Consider the following 15,596-nt stretch of genomic DNA (forward strand, 5'->3'; position numbering starts at 1 on the left):
AGTGCCAACCGAAGGTACACATTTTCGGCTGACCAAAAAGGCAAATAAGCACTGTCATTTTGTTTGTTTACAAACTGCTGGACAACGAATGTTTTCTCATCAGAGAAAACTAAATTCGGCAGTTCACCACTTTCGGCCAAGCGAAGCAACTCTTTTGAGACTATTTTCTTTCTGTTGCAGTGTAAGTTCTTGCACTTTTTGGAATTTCAATGGCTCTACCCCGCGCTCATTTTTATACCCTCCACCTTGGAAAGGAGGGTATATTAACTTTGTCATTCCGTTTGTAACATCCTTAAATATTCGTCGTAGACCCCATAAAGTATATATATTCATAATCAGCATAAAATTCTAAGTCGATTTAACGATGTCCGTCTGTCTGTCTGTCTGTCCGTCCGTCTGTCTGTCTGTCTGTTGAAATCACGATACAGCCCACATTATTTGACGTAGAGCGTTTAGCAGAGTAATTGGTATTGTGTCTAGGATGGTTGGTATTGAAAATGAGATATATCGGTCCACGTTCTGGTATAGGCCCCATATAACGGTACCTCCCGATTTTCGGTATTTTGATGATTTATGCCACATTTTTTAACGGATTTGTCTGAAAATTGGTATTTGTAGGTCATAACGGGTCCCTGTACGTGTGGCAAAACATTGCATGTATAGGTCCACGTTTTGGTATAGCCCCCATATAATGGTACCTCCCGATATTCGATGTTTTGATTATTTTTGCGACTTTTTTTTAACGGATTTGTCTAAAAATTGGTATTTGTTGGTCATAATGAGTTCCAGCTCCGGTAGCGAAACATTGCATGTATGGGTCCATGAGTTGGTATAGCCCCCATATAACGGTACCTTCCGATATACGGTATTTTGATGGTTTTTGCAACATTTTTTCACTGATTTGTCTAAAAATTGGTATTTGTGAGTCATAATGGGTCCTAGTTCGTGTGGCGAAACATTGTATGTATAGGTCCACGTTTTGGTATAGTCCCCATATAACGGTACCTCCCAATATTCGGTATTTTGATGATTTTTGACACATTTTTTCACGAATTTCACTGAAAATTTGGTCGTTGTAGATCATAATGGGTCCCAGTTCGTGTGGCGAGTCATTGTAATTATAGGTCCACGTTTTGGTATAGCCCCCATATAACGGTACCTCCCGATATTCGGTAATTTGATGATTTTTGCCACATTTTTTTCACGTATTTGTCTGAAAATTGGTATTTGTAGGTCATAATGGGTTCTAGCTCCGTTGGCGGAACCTTGCATGTGTAGGTCCACGATTTGGTAGAGCCCCCATATAACGGTACCTCCCGATATTCGGCATTTTAATGGTTTTTGCCACATTTCTTCTAATGTTTCCTTTACCCTAAGGTGGAGGGTATTAAAAGTTTGGCCCGGCCGAACTTAATGTTTTTTTTACTTGTTCAATATTTGCCGAATAGAATATTGCGATATGTTCAGCTCACGAGCCATTTATCGGCCATAGCGACCCGGGTTTCGATCAAGTCGTTTCTTTACTATTCGAACCATTTCTGCTGATGTTGCTGTTTTCTTCTGGCCACTTCCTTAACGTCGGGCTACGCTACCAGTATCAAGGCAACGAGCGATAGTAGGAGACACAAAAGATTTATTCTCATTCAAATATATATATATATATATAAACAGATATCCCCCGGTTTTATTTATTGTTGGGGTCATTCACCATTTTCCAATCGATTTGGCCGCCTCCTCGTATTTTTATCAGCAACATTTTCTAAAAATTTATATGCCTAAGATGTACAAATTCCGGGGAATATTAATACGAAAATTTGCAAAAATGTGGAAGAGAGTGGAACTTTCATGTTTAAATCTGAACCATTTTCACCAAATTTCGTCGATACCAAATATCATTGCTAAGGAATGCATATTACGGCTTTGGGGCCTTAAATATCAAATTGAATGAAACATACCTATATGGGAGCTATATCTATATCTGAATCGATTTTTACCAAACTCCTTTTTTTTTGTATGTGGTATATGCCAAAATCTGCATAATTCGGTCAGCAATTAAGCATTTTATTCATAATGAAAAGTAAAATGGAGCGAAATCCAAACCCATTACCACAAATTTCGTCACTGGGCGAAGTTTTGTCTCAATCGGACAATAAATGTGAACTGTAATTTGAATACCAAAATACGTGGACGAACGGACATACATAAATCGACTCTGAATGTGATTTCATATAGATCGCCAAAAGGAACTATAACTTTTGCCCTGTGCACCAATTAGTTGTGAGATATAAGCATAATCTCTATAGTAATTTTCAAGAAACGAGTAAATCTATAAATTTTGATTCTAGCAAAAAATATAAGTTTTTGGGAGCAAAATCCTAGTTCTGAATCACAGTGTCCGAAAAAATCCATAGCATTTATAAACAATTATTTCCAATTATTTTTTTTAGTAACCAAAAATTAATAACAATTTTGAACAAAATTGAGTCAATTCCATCCAATTAAATATTACAAAAAAAACCTTGTTTATGAACCCATTTTTTCAGGAAGCATATTAGTAACCCTGGCCTATATTTGTATATAATTTTTGTAATTTTTTAACCCCGTAAAAAATTCGTTGCAATTTAGTTGTCAATTGGCCGCGACGGGTGCGTTTAGGGTGGTTACTTGAAATAACATTTGACCATCTCATAATGCAGCAGCATAAAACAACCAAAAACAAAAAAGAGAAAAAAACACTAAATCAAAACCCTTCCAAGTGTAACGATGTTGACAACTCTGTATCACTGAAGCGCAAATAATTATGAATGAAACCGAAGAAAAATACACAAATGTTTGTAGGGGGAAAAGCCGTGTTAACGCTTGTGATCAAGTTCACAACTCAATGAAGGTTGTAGTTGTGATTACCACAACGCATATCCACATGGTTCATCCACGGGTTCAGAGATGAACGTTTGCTAAACACTAATTTCAGCGAAAGTTGAAAAAACTCTGGCACGCATGACATTGGCTGTCGGGTGGGGCAGTAGGATAACCTTTGTGGTAGTTTGCTTTTTCCAATCATGCATGATAACTGAAATTAATATGAAAAGTATTATATTGAGGCAGGTGGTTTATTTTGTTAGTGTTTGTATCGCTATTTAAAGTGGTTTTGTTAACAGAATAGAATAGTGGAATAAAAACCACGCCTTAGGATAAGATCGTCTGTACCAAAAGCCCCCAGACATGCAAAGAACATTTTAAAGGTCCTGTATGTGTAACAGATTTTCAGAAAGGACTAATGAGTAAATCAAAGATCATTTAACATTATAAGTCTTAAATATGGAACATAGTTTATACAAGTAAAAAAGCTTTAAGTAGGCCGGGCGGAACTTTGAATACCCTCCACCATTTTGAAACGTATTTGGCAATTTAAAAAAAGAGAAAACCGTTATTCTGTTAAAATCTTAAAAAAACCGAATGTAGCCGTTATATTAGGGTTTCAAATGCGAAACTTAAAATAATATCGGTGAATAATGTAGCTAAAATCATCAAAATAACGAATATTGGGAGGTACCATTATATGGGGGCTATACCAAAACATGGATCTGCACATACAATTTTCTGTCATAGGCTGTAGTATCAGTTACGAACTGCAAGTATCAAATTTGAAAGAATTCCGGCGAATAATGTCGCTAAAATCACCAAAATACCCAATACCTCCCGTTATATGGGGGCTATACGAAGACGTAGACCTGCATAGACAAGTTTCTGTCTTAGGCTGTAGTCTCCATTACGAACTTCAAAAATCATATTTGAAACATTTACGGTGAATAATGTCGCTTAAATCATAAAAATACCGAATATCGGGAGGTACCGTTATATGGGGGGCTAACGAAGACGTGAACCTATATGGTCCATTTTCAATACCAAAAGTCCTGCGGACTTAATATACTATTGTGTAAAATTTTATCAACTTATTTCAAGTCGTTCGGAAGCTAGAGTGATTTTTACAAACGGACGGACATCGCTAAATCGACATAGAATTTTATGCTGATCAAGAATGTATATACTTTGTGGGGATTAAAATGTATATTTCGAGATGTAAAAAAACGGAATGGCAAACTTAATATAGTCTCCATACTATGGCGGAGGGTATAAAAATCCCATTAGTTGTACGTCCAATAAATGACATCGTATAACTCAAATTTAGGTGTCCTTAGTTTAAAAACTGGCTAATGTCTTCATCATGCACAGCGCCATCTTTTGCATTGTAAATATCATTTTTATTGCAGTGAACATCATTATCGACAGTAATTAGTTGTACTCACTAAACGCAGCTTCCGTTGATAGCAAATCCAATAACCCACTGCAATGTCATCACCCCTAATGGATTAAATATTTCTTTGGTGTTATCAATCCGTTTTGATGCAGCAGAATCTTGTGTTGTCGGATTTTTTATTTTGACTCTCAAAATTCATCGGATGTTCCCTTTCGCTCCTTCTTTTATGTGTTTCTTTGTATCTGGCAACTCTCTTGAAACACTTCCAATTGTCCCAATACGGTAACTCTTCAATATCAGCAGAAACTTGTGGTGTCGGTCGTTTTGTTTTGATTATCAATATTTATCGTATGATTTCTTTCGCTCCTTCTTTCTTTTGTTTATTTTGTTTTTTGTTCAATAAAAGAAGACTACAAAAATAACAAAAAATCAAAAAAATAAGCATATTTTAATCAAATTAAAAGAGAAAAGAAGTTGAACGGGACAAGTGTTTTGTTGTTATTTTTGTTCTAAAGAAAATCCAATTGAAATTGTGCTGTGACAACTGAAAATTTAGTGTGAATTTAAGAGAAAATTAATTAAATCAGAGGAACTGCTGATTGGGGCTAGCTGTTTACAAAGGAATTTACACCGTTGTAAGGTCAGTTGTAAGTTTCCCAACCAAAAAGACCAAAATGTTAATATTTTTCTTTATTTTTTAGGTTAGTATTCGATGTGTGTCAATGAGATTTACCATGGAAATAATGCAGTACCGGAGTACCGGTAACAATAAGCCTTTTAGGTTTTGGGCAGGAATGTAAACAACTACAGCGATATCAATTGCATAAAATGAAATATGTTGCCCATATTGCAAATCGTATGGAAAATAAAAGCTCAATAGTCACCAGAAAGGAAAGTACAAAAGACGGGCAGGTCCGACTATCTGATACTCTACACCAATCTATTTTAACAATGCACTTCTATATTGTACACTTTTTAAAGTGTATCTTAGGTAATGTTTATATCTGTCAGAAGAAGGCATCAATTTCTTTACCCTCCACCATAGTATGGAGGGTATATTAAGTTTGTCATTCCGTTTGTAACACAACATTGAGGCCCCACAAATAATATATATTCTTGATAAGCAGAAAATTCTATGTCGATATAGCGATGTCTGTCCGTCTGTGGAAATCACTCTAGCTTCCGAACGAAATGAAGTAGGTTGATAACATTCTACGCAGGACTTTTGGTATTGAAAGTGGGCCTTGTAGGTCCACGTTTTAGTATAGCCCCCATGAAACAGTACCTCTCAATATTCGGAATTTTGATGAATTTAGCTACATTATTCAACGAAATCGTTTCAAATTTAGTATTTGAAGTTCTTAATGGATACTACAGCCTATGACAGAAAATTGTCTGTGCAGGTCCACGTGTTGGTATAGCCCACATATAATGGTACCTCCAGATATTCGGTATTGTGATGATTTTAGCGACATTATTCCCCGGAATTGCTTCAAATTTGGTATTTGAAGTTGACAGAAAATTGTCTGTGCAGGTTCACGTCTTCTTATAGGCCCCATATAACGATACCTCACGATATTCGGTATTTTAATAATTTTAGCGACATTATTCAACGGAATTGCTTCAAATTTGGTATTTGAAGTTGGTAATGGATAATACAGCATATGACAGAAAATTTTCTGTGCAGGTCCACATTTTGCTATAGCCCCTGATATTCAGTATTTTGATGATTTTTGCCAAATTTTTCACGAATTTACCTAAAAGATTGTATTTGTAGTTCGTAATGGCTTTTAACTCCGGCGGCAGAACATTGAATATTTAGGTCCACGTTTTCATATAGCGCAGATTTCACGATACCCATCGATATTCGGTATTTTGATAATTTTAGTCACATTTACATACGAAATTGTTTCAAATTTGGTATTTAAGACGATTTGGTAGATGACAATCCTTGACGTATAAAATTGCCGTTATGGCATGGACCCTCTATTAAAGTAAGTTTGAAAATTGAACATACGAGTCCATTTTTCTGGTACCTCCCCTACAAAAGTTCAACAATATCCAAAAACAAAAACATAAAAATCTCATAACTGATGAAGTATAAAAATAGCAGTGAAGAGGTATAGAGAACCGATTTTCAAAAAAATTGATGTACTTTCTTCTAGACTGAATTCGGTCGGATGTACCAAAATTCAGGACTTTTGAACTGATATTGGTCATTTTGGTGCACAATAAACATGATATCGGATAAAGTACATATGAGAGATACATCATAATCGGAATCGATCTTGATAAAAGGTAGAGGTATTTTCCAGCAGTGTCTGATGTCCGGTACCAAATATCATTCCTGTGAAGTACATATTACGCATGTGGGGGAGTTAAATCCTAATATCGGATGAAACATATATACGGGAGCTAAAGCTATATCTGAACAGATTTTCCCCAAATTTGATGTACTTACTTCTAGACTGAATTCTAAGGGATGTACCAAAATTCAGGTCATTTGGACTTATATTAGCCATTTGGTGCACAATTAACACAAAATTGGTTGAAGATATATGGGAGCTATATTCTCATCTGAACCGATCACGATAAAATTTGACAGAGGTATTTTCGAGCAGTATCCGAAAACATGTTTACAAAATATCTTTATTGTAGGGCCAGGATTTGTAATTGTTGGGATAGCTTTCAATTTGTACGTAGGGGTAGCATCCTGTATCCAGTACATTTAAAGATTTGCCGTACTTTAAAATTTGCCAAGTCCATACATAAGGTTTATATTCAATATACGAATCGATGAGGAGATATAAAACTATCACTTTTCGAAAGCTAAAGCAGATTTTCTTTTGGAAGTCGATTCCAATTCGGTATCAAAGACATTCAAAATGATGACGAAAAAAATTCTTGATTCTAAATATAACATTTTCAGATTAAATGAAACCTTTTGCAGTGGAAATGAAACATTTTGCAGCGGGAATGAAACCTTTTGCAGTGGAATTGAAACCTTTTGCAGTGGAAATGAAACATTTTGCAGTGGAAATGAAACCTTTTGCAGTGGAAATGAAACCTTTTGCAGCGGGAATGAAACCTTTTGCAAACGAAATGAAACCTTTTGCAACCGAAATGAAACTTTTTGCAAATCAAATGAAACTTTTAGATTTTTAGAAGGAAAAATAAAACATTTTTATTTTTAGTAGGTTTAAAATTAAATCAACTAATTATAACTAATATATAGTTAAAGAGGAATTTTTATTGATTATTAATAACTATGTTTTTAAAAATTTTTTTCTTAAAGCTTTCATAAAACACAAGTGTAGATGCAGAAAGATTGAAAAAAGTTTTTCAAGGTATTTTTTCAAAGAACCCGAATTAGGTACCTTTTTATATTCTCCTCTATGGAAAGGAGGATATATTAAATTTGTCAATCGGTTTGTAACACCTCTAAATATTCGTCGTAGACCCCATAAAGTATATACAATCATGATCGTAGTTGATTTAATGATTTCCACTTTTCTGTCTATTGAAATCACCACTGCTCTATCTCCATAATCAATAAAGCTGCGAAGCGGGAATCCTTTATTAGGTAAGATTAATAGTATACTATAACTATAAAAAATTGTGGTAAAGCTTAATTTTACATTTCAGTCCTGGCCATACCTATAAAGGCCAAAATTTGTAAAAATTTCTCCTTTTTGGCGTTAAGCATTTGGAATTTAATAATATGGAAGCATTTTATATCAAATCAATAAAGAACCATTTGTTATTACAATAATTGAAAATTTAAGAAATAATATAAATAAATGTAGATATTTATAATCAATAAAAAATCCTCTTTGTCAATATATTAGTTATAATTAATTGATTTAATTTAAAAACTACTAAAAATAAAAAAGTTTTGTTATTTTTCCTTCTTTAAATTTAAAAGTTTCATTTGATTTGCAAAAAGTTTCATTTCGGTTGCAAATGGTTTCATTTCGGTTGCAAAAGGTTTCATTTCCGCTGCAAAAGGTTTCATTTGAATTGCAAAAAGTTTTATTTAATCTGAAAATGCTATATCTCATTTCATGTCACTTTTGTTTCGGTCCAAGAAAATAGGCTATTGAAGGAATAGAGTTATAAAGATAAAATGTTTACAAAAATATTCCTCATCCGCTTTGATTCGTATATGATGATTGTTCGCTTTCATCCCATATATGGGACCATGTCCCGTCATACCTCAAAATTTCGACTCACGCCGAGTCTGTATTTCAGGGTTCCTGATGAACTCACCAAGGCATTTCACTCCCATAAAAAAATGTCAACCACCCAAAAATTGTGTTATTAATTTTCCATAAATACGTTTTAAATTTCAATTTTCCATTTTCTAAAATAATAATCAATTAAAGAGTCATGCCATTGACAGTGACTAACCACACATTACCAAAACCTCATTGACGAGGGTTAGAAGGGGGTAATGGTCATTCACCGGACATCCAACACACGCTTGTCAATATAAGTGTTGATTATAAGGGTACTTAGAGGAAGATTTTCCATCGGCAAACGGGTGTTAACAATGCCCATTCAGACACTTTTATTAATTTATTAATTACACCCAGCAAGAATTACAATTAAAAATCTCTTGTTAACATGGAAAAAGAGAGAAAAAGGTCGTATTGGGCGGCGTTAAGGAGGGAGGGAAAGTTAATTCTTTGTGTGCCACTCTATTTTAATTCATATTAGCTTGGTTTCTTTTTTCCACAGTGATCATCCCCATTCAAAAGTCATAAAAAATAAAAGACATTTGATGGAAATTTCATGGTGGCTAAATATTGTGGTTAGTAGCAAACCAAGCGAGCTCGTTAAGTGTTCTTAAGAATGTAATAGATCATTGTTGTTTTGAGAGGTATTTTTCCTTTACTTAGGTTAGAGGACGTGGAAATAAAATACATTTTTTGTTACTCCACTCGAAGACTTTTAGATCATGAAGAAGATTAGCGGATATTAAAAAAATAAATATATAAACTGCCGTGTAAAAAAAGAAAATAAATTATATACGAACAAGTAAAAAGCAGAACAAGTAATACCCTCCACTATTTGGAAGGTAAATTTCAAAAAACTTCCGGAAACTACAACTTAAATGAAAGCTATTATATGGAGACTATACCCATTGCGAACTTCAAATGCCAAATTTGAAACAATTCCGTTATATGGGGGATATACGAAAACGTGAACCTACATACGATTTTTTTGTCATAGGCTGTAGTACCTATTACGAAGTTAAAATACGAAATTTGTTACAATTCCGCTGAATAATGTCGCACAAATCATAAAAATACCGAGTATTAGGAGGGAAGACGTGGACCTGCATACAAAAATGTTCGTCATAGACTGTAGCACCCATTACAAATTTCAAATACGAAATTTTAAATAATTCCAGTAAATAATGTCGCTAATATCGTGAAAATACCGAATATTGGGAGGTACCGTTATATGGGGGCTATATGAAGACGTTAACATGCATACAAAAATTTTTGTCATAGGCTGTAGTACGAACTTTAAATATGAACTTTAAAATAATTCCGGTAAATACTGCCGCTAAAGTCATGAAAATACCAACTATCGGGAGGTAAGGTTATATGGGGGCTATACGAAAACGTGAACTATGCGTGTATGTAAAAGAGAGACAGACGGACATCGCTAGAGCGTTTTAGAATTTTTAAGCTGATCCAGAATATATTTACTTTTTAGGGTCTATCATAAATATTTCGAGAAGTTACAAACGTAATGACAAAGCTAACATAGCCTCCATAGAATGGTGGAGGGTATAAAAAGAATGCCAGGCCAACGGGCGATGTTTCAAATATTCTGCAAATTTCAGTTTATTAAAAGTCCCTATTGTCCTATTTACAAACTTGAGCCCTGAGTTCCTAAATCATTTGAACATTCAAGAGATGTATCCCTTCATTATATGTTCAATTTTTTATACTCTCAGCCATATGGCTAGAGAAATAATGGTTTCAGACCTTTTGTCTCTTTGGACTAAATCCGTTTCAGGACATTTGGAGTCGATCTAGCTATGTTCGTCCGTCTGTCTGTATGGCTGGTGCGCAAGATAATTCTCCAAGGGAGTATCCTATTTGGCCCAAACTTGGTACATCGTAATACTGTAGTCAAACTTAAATCGAGTTCGGAGATGGGCAATATCGGTCCACTCCTTCTGGTACATACCGCACAAAAGGTCAAAATTTTCAAAGAAAAACCAGTAAAGAAATTCTTAACGTCGGGCGGGGCCGACTTTATGATACCCTACACCACTTTGCTAATTTAGTAGAGCTCCGCATAACAACTAAAAGTTCTTATGGGAGAATTCAATCATACACGCTATGATTATAATTATAATTTAATGTTCAAAGGACTTAATATGCCGAAGCATTTATATCTTTTAAATTCGGACTTGTATTTGATATATATGGGAGCTATATCCGATCTCGATAAAATTTAGCAAATGTATTTCTGAGCTGTATTTGATATATTTCCCCAAATATTGTTGTTACAGAGTGCATATTACGGCTGTGGAGGACAAAAATAACAAATCGGATGAACGATATATATGGGAGCTATAGCTATATCTAAACGGAATTTGGCATACTTATTTTCAGGCCTAATTTGGTTGTATGTGCGAATTTCCATACAATTCGGGCTGATATTACACATTTGGTGCACAATAAAAGACAAATCGGACGAAGATATATATGGGAGCTATATATAAATTTTGACCGATTATCTCAAATTTCAATAGAGTTCGTCCTTGGCCCAAACAAATGATTTGTGCAAAATTTCATCTGGATCGGGTAATAAATGCGAACTGTACTTTGTTTACAAAAATACATGGACAGACAGACAGACGGACGGACGGACTTGCATAAATCGAGTCAGAATGTGATTCTATGCAGATCATCAAAAGGAACTATGGGTCTATCTCGTTCCCTTTTGCCTGTTACAAACCAATGCACAAATACATAATATCCTGACCACCTTGTGGTGTAGAGTATAAATAGTTTAGTGCACAGAAAGAGAAAGGATAATCCGATTTTGATCCATCTTTGCGAATCCTAATATTTGAATCAGTGCTAGGTCAGGTGCGATAATAGACAATATTGGTCCACTCCATTAAGGACCTTCCCCACAAAGTGTCAAATTTTTGAATTATTGTAACTCTTATAAAATGTGACATAAGAGTTCGATTGTCTTCAAATTTCGCACATCTGTATATTATTATTAAACCAAACTGCAGCCAACTTCAGACTGCTGTCATTTCTAAGCCACTCGTCCCGCTGCTATTAAAATTATTCCAGTAACAGCTCATTATATTGTTTACAAGTTTACAAAAGCATTTGAGAATTTTCCAGAAAAAGTTATTCGTGATGGAATTCAATTGTGATAGTGTGATTTCTTTATATTTGGTTGGAAAACCACAAGTGACTATCGTTAAAGCACTCCAGCATTTAAATGTGAATTAATCTTTTGTGTCTCGAAAAATGGCTCATGAACTGAATATATCGCAATTTTCCATTCGACAAACATTGAAAAATGAGCTCGGCGTAAAACCATGGAGATTCCAAAAAGTGCAAGAACTTACACCGCAACAGGAAGAAAATAGACTCAAAAGAGCTAAAGAGTTGCTTGGCTTGCACAGTGGTCGCTGCCATTGGCCAAAATTCAAAAAATGAAAATCAGATATTTATTTTCAAATGTGTACACATGAACTCTTAAGAGGTTAAGCTTTTTAGAAAGCATAATAATCTTGGCTTCATTCTAACGGGACACTTCGAAAAGAGCATCAAAAAGAAGAGAAAATGTAGTTAGTTGCTTTTTTCAGTGGGATCAGCGAAAAAGTGGAGTAAAAATAGAACTGTATTACAAAATTAAATACATTTTAAAATGACATATCTTGGCATAATTATTAAAAAGCAAGGTATTGACTTATTTTTAGTGCAGTAATTTGTGTGTTTAGTAGTTGTGTATAATATAGACGATGTAAGTGTTCTGAGTTGCCTTTAAGATTAATTTTGAAAATAAAATTGGATTTCAGTTAAAGTTTTAATTGTTTTCCCCCCTGAATCCTCCAATGTGATTTTTTTCACGCCATTAGTAATGGTCCTAAGATTCTAGAAGTGCTAATTTAACTTTCAGATTTTGTCAGATTTGTATGTTATGCCCAATATACTGAAGTCACTTCGCGCCAATTTTGTCAGTTCTATGGTGCTAGTGACATAGAATATGTTTTTATTGTTTGGGATCGATAAGGATATAATTGAGGGGTATTCAATAATGTTGCCTGAATTATCTTCTGGGTATAATATTAATGTCGAAAAATTTAAGGCCTTTGCACTGGAAACGGCTAAAGAGTTAACAAATAGATTTCCATGGCACTATCTTCCACCCGCAGCTCATAAAATTTTAATACATGCACCCGACATTATAAATTTGTCATTGTATCGATTGGAGAATTATAGGAGGTGGCCGTGGGGTCTAGAAACAGAGATATAAGAAAATTTTCGACTAAATCATACCCGAAAAAATTCTCGTGTTTCAACAAACACAGATCTTATTAACTGTCTTCTTCTGAGCTCTGACCCTGACCCTTTTATAACGGGACAGCGAACGTTACCAAACAATAAAAAATATGTTATTAAAATCTGCATTTGATGTACTTGAATAACACTGAAATTTATAAATATCCATTAGTAACTTTGATTTAATTTTATATTGAATTGTTTATTTTGTTTACAAAAAAATGTCTATTTTGTTTATAAAAAAAATAATAAAATTTGGAATTGATTTGTATAAAAAACTTCTATTTTTGGAGGTACCTTTACAGGGGGACTCTACCTGAAGGCGGGCCGTTCCAAATAATTTTCAGTAAGACTATTTTTTAGCTCTTTAGAACGTAAAATGTCAAATAACAGAACAATCTAGTGTAAAAATGTGACAAAAATTGGGCAAATAACCCTTATTAGGGAGGTACGTTGTGAGGGGACCATACCAAAACATGCATCGACCATATCCATTTTGTCACATTTTTTATTTTTATCCCAACAAGGTACCATAACCAAAGAATCATATTGATATCTGTACTGAAAGTATTTTTGGCCGCTGTTCCCATACGATCTCGACCACTGTGGCTTGGCGGAAAGTGGTGAGCTGCCGAATTTGTTTTTCTCCGATGAGAAAACATTCGTTGTCCAGCAATTTATAACAAATAAAATGATTGTGTTTACTTGCCAAAAAGTTCAGCTGAAAATGTGCACCTTCGTTTGGCCACCAGAACTCAAGCCCCGGCCATGGTAATGGTGTGGGCCGCCATAACAGCCGATGGTCGCTTTACGCTCGTATTAATGGACCTTGGCATCAGAATAAATGCCGAATATTATCGCGAAAATATTCTGGAGGGTGTATTAAAGACTTTGGCACACAAACTCTTGGCCGCAGACCTTGGACATTTCAACAGGACTCAGCACCATCGCACTCAGCACGCGCCACCCAGGAATGGTTACAAAATGAGTTTCGTCGCTTCATTTCCACCGCAAATCTCCAGATACCATTCCTTTTTATTATTGTGTCTGAAGTATTTTGGGAAAAATACCAAAGTGTCGATCACCTCAAGCTAGCGCTTCGCCGGGAATGGACCAAAATACCGTAGAGCAACATTCGGGCAGCGTGTGATGGTTTAATTGGCCATTTGGAGGTCATAATTCGTGCCAAAGGTGACCAATTCGAACAAATCTACATTTATATCTAAAATTTTACAAATTATGGCGTTTGACTTTGTTGCAGTTTTTTGATCTCACTCTGTATTTAAATAATCGAACATTGGCTGAGGGTATACATCTGTCGGCAAAACCGACTGATACTTTTTAACTTATTTAAAATAAATTCAATCATTAAACGGTATTTGTTTGATAGCATGATTGGTGCTACAGGCCAAGCAAAAAATATAAAATATTTTCAACAATTTAGTTTTTATTAATTTTTATTATTATGATGGCCTCGAAGGGATTGTTCATAATTTTGTATATTTTTGTTTTAAATTTGTGGTTTTACTCCTACAACAAACTACATCGTAATTGCTTTGTGGTTTATTTCCAACATTATATCTTCCATGAAATTATTCTATTAAGGGAAATTTATTTTTATTATAGAAACACGTTTTCCAATCCTAAGTAAATAAACTTTTGTTTGGCCAAGAAAAATTATTATTATTATATTTTGTAACCATAAAAAGAAGAAGAAAAAGTCGACGGCGAAAAATAATAATCCTTTTTACAAAACAAACATTGTAATCTCTGTAAATCTGCCTTCGCCTTCGTCATCATCTTTGTCTTCGTCTATTGCCTCAATTGGTCAATAATTTAGTTGGAGTTGTTAAGCTTTGATCGAAGATATTTTGTGACCAATTTCCTTCTAAAGCCATCCTAAACAAAGTTTTAACGAAGTAAAAAACTGGTTGTAACCAATGTCTGATCACATCTAACACCCGATACATTTAATGAATTTTTTCGGCGCTGACCGACAAAATTGGCAAAAACTAAAACTTATTGTTGTTGTGCCTGGCCGCTACCATTGCATTAGTGTGGTGGTAGGATCGACTCGGCTCATTGTAATTGGTTTGAAGCACAACCTCACGCCTTATTTTAGACAGAAGTTTGAAAGAATGCCTTTAATACTCAATTTCTTAGAACGGAGGGTATATTAAATTTTTCATTTCGTATATAAGACCTACAACTATTCGTCGGAGAACAGTGAAAGGATATACAGGGTGAGATAAAAACTTCAATAAAGTCAAACGCCATGATTTTCACATTTTTTTTTAATTTTATTGAATGAAAGCAAAAAATGTCGGAAATAGCATCAAATTCTAGAATAAGTTTAGATTTGTTCGAATTGATCACCTTTGGCATGAATTATGGCCTTTAAAAGACCAACGAAACCGTCACACGCTGCCCGAATGTTGCTCTGCGGTATTTTGGCCCATTCCCGACGAAGCGTTTCTTGAGGTGATCGACACATGGCATTTTTTACCAACCTTGCCAACCTCGCTTTCCAAATACTCCAGACACAATAGTCCAACGGATTGCTATCCGGAGGAACCTTATTTTGTAACCATTCTTGGGTGGCGCGTGTTGAGTGCGATGGTGCTGAGTCCTGTTGGAACGTCCAAGATGTTTGCGTGCCCAAGGCTTTAATACACCCTAGAAGAATATGTATGCTAAAATATTCGGCCTTTATTCTGATGCAACGGTCGATTAATACGAGCGGAGGGCGACCATCGGCTATTATGGCGCCATCGCCATGGCCG

General features: G+C 34.9%; 1 protein-coding gene across 1 annotated transcript in view; it reads left to right on the plus strand.

Annotated features, from left to right (window-relative positions):
- Positions 1-4,618: 4,618 nt before the first annotated feature.
- Positions 4,619-15,596, plus strand: part of LOC131800396 (protein N-terminal asparagine amidohydrolase-like) — a 137,578-nt gene continuing 126,600 nt past the window's right edge. The window contains exon 1 of the mRNA XM_059127823.1: positions 4,619-4,893. The gene's annotated coding sequence lies outside the window, so the exon portion shown is untranslated. The remainder of the gene's footprint in view (positions 4,894-15,596) is intronic.

The sequence above is a fragment of the Musca domestica genome, unplaced genomic scaffold (assembly GCF_030504385.1).
Source record: "Musca domestica strain aabys unplaced genomic scaffold, Musca_domestica.polishedcontigs.V.1.1 48, whole genome shotgun sequence".
In the NCBI taxonomy this organism is placed as follows: domain Eukaryota; kingdom Metazoa; phylum Arthropoda; class Insecta; order Diptera; family Muscidae; genus Musca; species Musca domestica.